The sequence below is a fragment of the Octodon degus genome, unplaced genomic scaffold, assembly GCF_000260255.1.
Source record: "Octodon degus isolate 3935 unplaced genomic scaffold, OctDeg1.0 scaffold00183, whole genome shotgun sequence".
Classification (NCBI taxonomy): Eukaryota; Metazoa; Chordata; class Mammalia; order Rodentia; family Octodontidae; genus Octodon; species Octodon degus.
Genome location: NW_004524759.1, coordinates 4,506,346 through 4,514,192, shown reverse-complemented (window position 1 = coordinate 4,514,192; position 7,847 = coordinate 4,506,346). Strand labels below are relative to the sequence as shown.

The window sequence follows — 7,847 nt, the reverse complement described above, 5'->3', positions numbered from 1 at the left end:
ATTACAGTACTCTGAAAAAAGAGATTGTAGAGGATTTCAGAAAAAGGAAAGATATTCCATGCTCCTGGATACAAACAACCATTCAGAACATTTAGATCACCATTGAACATGTTTTTTCACTGTAAAAAATTTTATTATTTTAAACAGGAAAAACAAGAACAAATAACAATAACAAAGAAATATAAGACAATACAAATGGTGCAGAATTTCACAAAAAAGAATAGAATATTAACAATGAAGTTATTTATGTATTGTTATTGTCAAATTTGTTACTCAGACCACCAACTATAGATATGCAAGGTTGATCAAACAAACATTCATTCTTCCTTTCAATAAACCTTATTATTTTCCCTTTTCCATAACTGCATTTTCAGAATCTTGAAAGATGAAGACAAAAAAGTTAGTGGAATAGAAAATACATTGAGTGAAATAACACCAGAAAACTTCCATATGGCAGATACTGATATTCATGTACAGGATGCTTATAGGACCCCAAATAGATATGACTAGAAACAGTCTTCATCACAGCATCTTATAATCAAACTGTGAAAAACAATTCTATACTCTGGAAGAAAAAAGTGCCAGAAGAGACAGCAAAGGATTCCAACCAATGATGAATTACTGTACAATCCTGAAAAAGATAACAGAGACCAGGCATGGATTGATGCACAGAAAATACATTGTCCTGGTTTTGGACTACAGCAGCCATGGCAAGAACAACAGCTGGTTCCAATTAGTTGTGCTGTCTTAAATTGCCCTGCCTAGATGATCATGTTTTGCTTTGGTTGTCAAAGGCACAAATCCTACAAAACTCAATACAAAACAATGTTTGTGATAAAGTGCTCTGTCAACAAAGGAGAGGTTCTAAGATACAAAAATGCAGACAAGAAGAAAAAACAGGGCAACAAGAAGCTGAGCTCAAACCTGGAGGATCCCACACAGCAGACAGAAGCCAAAGCAATCTACCACTCTGTCACTTTCAGAATGTTCTGCAGAACTGGCCATCTATGGGGTAGATGCAGCCTTTCAGTTTTTCAACATTGTAGCAAGCCATTCCTAAGCAGTGCAGTTGGCATTCCATCATACAATACAGTATAAAGGAAACTGTACTTATGAACCAGTTATTTTCTTACCAGTTCCTATTATTAAGTGACATTGAAGTATTGCTGGAAGAAGCAGTATTTTATCTGTATGAAAAAGAACAGTCACCAGGTTGCAACTCTCCTCCCTTTTTCATTTAGTTTTATGAGGAATACTGATGGGACTGATTATTCATTTCCTGCTTGATAGATACTTGGAAATAATGGAGATTTTTATTTATTAAAGCTCTTCAGAACTAAAAAAGAAAGAAAAAAGTACCAGATTACACTTAAGGTTGTCTGAATTCAACTAACAGCAGATTTCTCACAAACCACACAGGAAGACACACAATGATGTATTCCAAGTCCTGAAAGAAAATAATTACCAACCAAAAATACTATAGTTAGTGAAGCTATTCTTCAGAAATTAAGGAGAAATAAAGTATTTCCAAGGAAGACACACAAACCTGGAAGGAACACATGACTACTACAAACAATGACTAAGGAGGTCCTATATCCAGAAGTGAAAGAAGTATACCTATGTTCATGATAGAATGTGAAAGTATATACTGCAATAGACGAGCAGTTGCACAAAAGAGAAATAGAAGACAGACATGACACAGTAAATCATCAAACCACAGAAAGGATCAAAAAACAAAAAAAAATGACAACTAGAAGAAAATCAACAAAATAACATAACTACTTACTGATCAGTAATAATCTTGAATATAAACGGACAAAATTACTAACAGTTAAGAGGCTAGCTGAATGGATTAAAAAGCAACTACTAACAATATGCTACCTATAGAGAGACTCATTTTACCAGTAAAGTCACACACAAATCAAAAGTGAGATGGAAAATAATATTCCAACCAAATGGAAACCTCAGTGGGGCAGGGGTGACTACACTTATATCTGAAAAAATGAACCTTAAGAAAATTATGGATAAAGACAAAGAATGTTACTACATGACCAGTGACTGATTCAATAAAAACATAGAATGATCATAAATCTGTATTCACCTATTCTTGAAGTGCCCAATCATAGAAAATAAACACTATTAAACAAAAAGGAAGACTGGGTGTGTTAGTGCACAACTTCTATCCCAGCACTTAGGAGGCTGAAAACAGGAGGATCACTATATCTATGTAGATAGACCTTGTAGACCTTATACTAAATACATTAAAAAGCATAGAGGAGATGATAGGCCTTCGTTTAATAAGAGTAGGGTGCTTCTATACACCATTTTCAATTCACAGAGCAGACAAAGTATCAAAAAAGGAAAATTAGAGATAAATCACAGGACATAGGACCAGCCAAATAGCTCAGCAGACCAAAGTGCCTGCTTAGGCAGGCACAGGGACTAGGGTTCATCCCTGGCGTGCAGTGACAGCTCCTTCCCCAGGGCATAATGAGATGGGGATTGAGACTCAGTGTGGTGGTGCATGTCTGTAATCCCAGCACTTGTAAGGCTGAAAACAGGAGAATCACTATGAGTCCTATCTGTATAGTGAGAGGCTGTAGTCCTGGTACTAAAATACATTTAATTTTTTTTTAAATCACAGTACAGATCAAACAGACTTAAACATTTTCAGGATATTTCATCCAACAGATGCAAATATCAAATTTCTTTCATTAGCACATGACACTTCTTCTGGAATAGAGCATAAATTGAACTGAAAGTCAGTCTTAATAATCCAAAAGAAATGAAATCATATCCTATATTTTTTTCTTATCTCAGTAGACTAAAATTACAAGTCAACAACAAAGTAAAATTCAGAAATTTTACAAGTACATGAAGACTGCACACATCACTTTTGAATGAATAACAGGTCAGTGGAAAAAATCAAAGAGAAATTTTAAAAATTCCTAAGAACAAAAAAAAAAAAAAGAAAGAAAGAAACACAATATACCAATACACAACAAAAGCAGTACTGTTCTAGGCAGGAAGTATGTAACAATGAATGTCCACATCAAGAAAATGAGAAATATTTCAAATTAACAACTTTAGGCTCGGCCAAGCAAAACCCAAATTTACTTCGCTAGGTCTCAGGATGTGGGCCTCAGACCTTCCTCACGACTAATGAAAACTCTACTAGATTCCTGAGGCAGCCATGACACCTAAAACAATTCCTCAGCGATGGTGATGTCTGGGTGCAGTATGGTTCAAAAACCTGGGAATTGGCCAACAACATGCTGGAACCCCAGAGTATCAATGAAATATACAAATATGATCAAAAAAAAAAAAAACAGCAGCAAGAAATCCTGGCAGTGAAGCCCTGGACTAAGGATCACCATAACTTTAAGTACTGTAGTCTCAGCACTGACTCTGTTGAAAGTGGTGATGCATGCCACATCCGGAGGCAACCTGGAAGTGATGTGTTTGATGATTGGAAAGGTGGATGGTGAAACCATGATCATTATGGACAGTTTTGCACTGCCTGTAGAGGGCACTGAAACCCAAATAAATGATCAAGTTGCTGCATATGAGTACATAGCCACATACATAGAAAATGCCAAACAGGTTGAAAACCTTGAGAATGCAATTGGTTGGTATCACAGCCACCCCGGGTATGGCTGTTGGCTTTCTGGGATTGTGGTCAGCACACAGATGCTAAACCAGCAGTTCCAGGAACCTTTTGTAGCAGTTGTGATTGATCCAACCAGAATAATATCTGCAGAGAAAGTGAATCTTGGAGCTTTTAGGACATAGCCAAAGGACTATAAACCTCCTGATGAAGGACCTTCTGAATATCAAACTATCCCACTAAATAAAATAGAAGATTTTGATGTACATTGTAAACAATACTATGTCTTAGAAGTCTCATATTTCAAATCATCTTTGGATCAAAAATTACTTGACCTGTTATGGAATAAATACGGGGCGAATACACTGAGTTCCTCTTGCTTGCTTACAAATTCAGACTATACCACTGGTCAAGAGTTTCATTTGCCAGAAATGTTAGAACAGTCAGAAGCCCAACTGGGCTGAGGAAGTTTCATGTTGGGTTTAGAAACACATGACCAAAAGTCAGAAGACAAACTTGCCCCATGCATATTACCTGAACAAAGTGCCATGAAACTGGAAACAAATGACAAAAAAAAAAAACCATAAATACATGGAAATTAAACAACACCCTTCTCAGCAACCAATAGGTCACAAATGAAATTAAACAAGAAATTAAATAATATCTATAATTCAATAAAATTTCAAGCACAACTTTTAGGAATTTATGGATATGATAAAAGCAGTTCTTAAAGGAAAAATTATAGCTGTTTACTCAATCACTGGTGTTATGGTGGGTGTCTAGTTGTCCCCCCAAAGCCTCATGCAGTCATGGGGTGAGGACTTCTAGAGTTTGTGTTAACTCATGATCCACTGGGATTATGTGTGATCCAAGGTTGGGATTATGGGTCTTGGTACTTCTGGGATTACCCATAGGTGGGTAAGTACTGGAAGTACCCATAGGTGTGAGTACTTGCCCTACCCTGGGGCAGGTAATTTGCATTACAATGTAAGGTGGGAAGAGAAGCTAGCTGTTTGAGCTGCTGCTACCCCTCCCTGGTGCTCTTGCTCTTTGCCACCAACATGAAAGTTTGCTTTTTGCTCTGTGCTGCTCTGCATTGGACCCAGCTAAGTATGGACTGAAACCTCCAGTAACTGTGAGCTAAATAAACCTTTCCTTCTTTCATTTTGAGTGTCAGGTATTTGTTCCAGCAACGAGAGAAGAGCAACTAAGACAACTGGGAAAACACAACAAGAAAAAATACACACCCTAATGTTGCACCTCCAACATCTAGAAAAGGAAGAGCAAAAAAACCCAAAGGCCAAAGGGGAGAAGAAATGATGAAGATTAGAGCAGAAATTAACTCAATCAGGGTGAAGAAAACAGTTCAAAGAATTCACAAATCAAAAAGATGGCTCTTTGAGAGATTAAATAAAATTAATAAGCACTTAGCTAGCTACATCAAGAAGAGGAAAGAGAAATTCAAATACAAACAATAAGGAATGAAAATGGTGTAATTAGTACAGACCCAATTGAAATTCACAAAGTTATCAATGGCTACTTTGAGTATCTTTACTTTCACATAATAAAAGACACAGAAGAAATGGACAGATTCCTAGGAAGGTACAACTGAATCAATAAGATACAGGAACTCTCAATAACCCAATAACAGTCAATGAAATATGAAATGCAATAAAAAACCTACCAACAAAGAAAAGTCCAGGTCCAGATGGATTCACAAATGAATTCTACAAGAAATTTACAGAAGATATAATCCCTATACTCCTCAAAATCTTCAATGAAATTGAAAAGGAAACAATCCTTCCCAAATCATTCCAAGAGGCCAGTATCATACTGATAACAAAACCAGGGAAAGACACAACTAAAAAAGAGAAATGCATACCAATCTCCAACTTAAAAATACATTCAAGAATCCTCAATAAAATCATAAAAGTAGATCTAGCAAATCATCAAGATAATTATACATCATCAGCAGGTAGGATTCAGCCCACAGATTCAAGGATGGTTCAGTATAAGCAAATCTATAAATATAATGCACTATGCTAATAAACACAAACCAAAAACCACATGATCATCTCAATTGTTGCAGACCAGTCTTCTGACAAGGTCCAACATTCATTCATGTTCTAAGTCCTACAGAAAATTAGAAGAGGTGGCCTCTACTTCAATCCAGTGAAAACTATCTATAAAAACCCAATGGCTAGCATAATTCTAAATGGGGAAAAATTGAAATATTTTACACTCAGATCTGATACAAAACAAGGATGTCCTCCATCAGAACTATTCAATATAGTTCTGGAATCATGAGGTAGAGCCATTAGACAGCAGAGAGTAATAAAAGGAAAAGAATAGGTAAACAAGAAGTTAGGCTATCATTATTTGCAGAAGACATTATACTTTACTTATAAGACCAAAATGCTCCTCCAAGAAGCTACTAGAAATAATACACAAATTGAGAAGTATAGCAAGACACAAAGTCAATACACAAAAGTCAATAGCATTCCTCTACACAGATAACAAACACACTCAGAGGAAATTAGAGAAACAATACCCTTTAAAATAATACCACAAAAAAGAAATACATAGGAATTAATCTAACTAAAGAAGTCAAAGAGCTATTCAATGAACATTACAATACTCTGAAAAAAAGAGATCATAGAGGATTTCAGAAAATGGAAAGATATTCCTGCTCCTGGATAGGAAGCACCAACATTGTGAAGATGGCCATACTCCCAAAATTATCATACAGATTTAATGCAATCCCTATCAAACTACCACCAACATACCTCAAGACCTAGGAAATCATTCCCAAAATTTGACTGGAACCAGAAAAGACCTAGAATAGCAAAGGTAATCCCTGGCAACAAAGACAAGGCAGGAGACATTACAATTCCTGACTTGAAATTACACTTCAAAGCTACTGTGATAATATCAGCATGGTTTTGGCAACAAAGTAGACCTCAGGATCAATGGAATGCATTAGAAGATGCAGAAGCCTCTACAAACAAACTCACCATCTTATTTTAAATAAAGGGGCCAAACATGGTTACTGGAAGAAAGACAGCCTCTTCAACAAATGGTGCTGGAAAAGCTGGCTCTCTATATGCTGAAAATTAAACGTGAGCCAGGTCTATTATGAGGCACTGAGCAAAAGTCAAAATAGATTAAAGATTTAAACATTAAAGTAGAAACACTAAATCTCCTGGAAGAGGAAGTAGGAGAAACTCTTGAAGACATAGGAGTAGGCAAAGAGTTCATTAACAATACTCAAACTGGAGTGTGTAGAGAGCTTCCTGCTAGCCTGCGCAGGTGGAACCAGTCCCAGCCCAGGCACAGAGTAGACCAGACCCTCTCCCACCCACTCGGGCCACGCCCCACCACTCCACAGTACCTTCCCCACCCCGCCCACCGAGTAGGAATTTCTGCCGAGTTCCGGGAACCCTCAGACCCAGTCCTACCCCAGGTCCAGTGAGTGTGTGGAGAGCTTCCTGTTACCCTGCGCCTGCGGGACCAGTCCCAGCCCAGGCGTAGAGTGGGCCGGACCCTCTCCCACCCCCTCGGACCGCCCCCCACCACTCTGCAGCAGATCCCCACCCCACCTGCCAAGTAGGAACTTGCAGTGTTCTGGGAACCCACGGATCCAGTCTTAGCCCAGGTCCAGTGAGTGTGTGGGAGAGCGTCCTCTTTCCCCTACTTCAACTTGCCCCCTCCAGGCACAAATCAGGCCTGGCATACACACCTGAGGTGTAACCCTGCAGCTGCAATCCCTGCAGAGAGTGTAGAGGATAGATCCACACAGCTAGTCCAGGAGCAGAACATCTTTCAACAGGGGCACAACATATTCACCCTTAAGGGCAGCAGCAGGAAGGAGCTGATCATAGCAGCCAGACCTAAGCCAGACACCACAGGATAAGTTCAAACTTTGTAGAACTGCACCTGGACTTCAGTACAGGCGAAGGTTATAACTACAGCAAAGATCTAAAAAAAAAGGTCAAAAGACAGTGCTACACAAAATGACGAGAAGGAACAAAATGCAACCTCAGAATCCAAGCCCACCTGTAACAAGTACAGAGGACACTAACACAGAACAAAATGGAAATCACACACCTGAAAGGAATGTATCAACAGCTTCTGAAATAAAGAAAGAGCTGCAGAAAGATATAGAAGACCTCAGATTGGAAATGAAAAAAGAAATCCCTGAATTAATAACATCTGCACTAAACAATCAAATGCAGAAACA

General features: G+C 38.2%; 2 pseudogenes; both read left to right on the top strand.

The window, feature by feature from the left end:
• The window catches only part of LOC101580177, a 4,575-nt pseudogene extending 3,515 nt beyond the window's left edge, over nucleotides 1-1,060 (top strand).
• A 52-nt stretch (nucleotides 1,061-1,112) lies between these two features.
• LOC101579794 overlaps nucleotides 1,113-7,847 on the top strand; it is a 64,467-nt pseudogene continuing 57,732 nt past the window's right edge.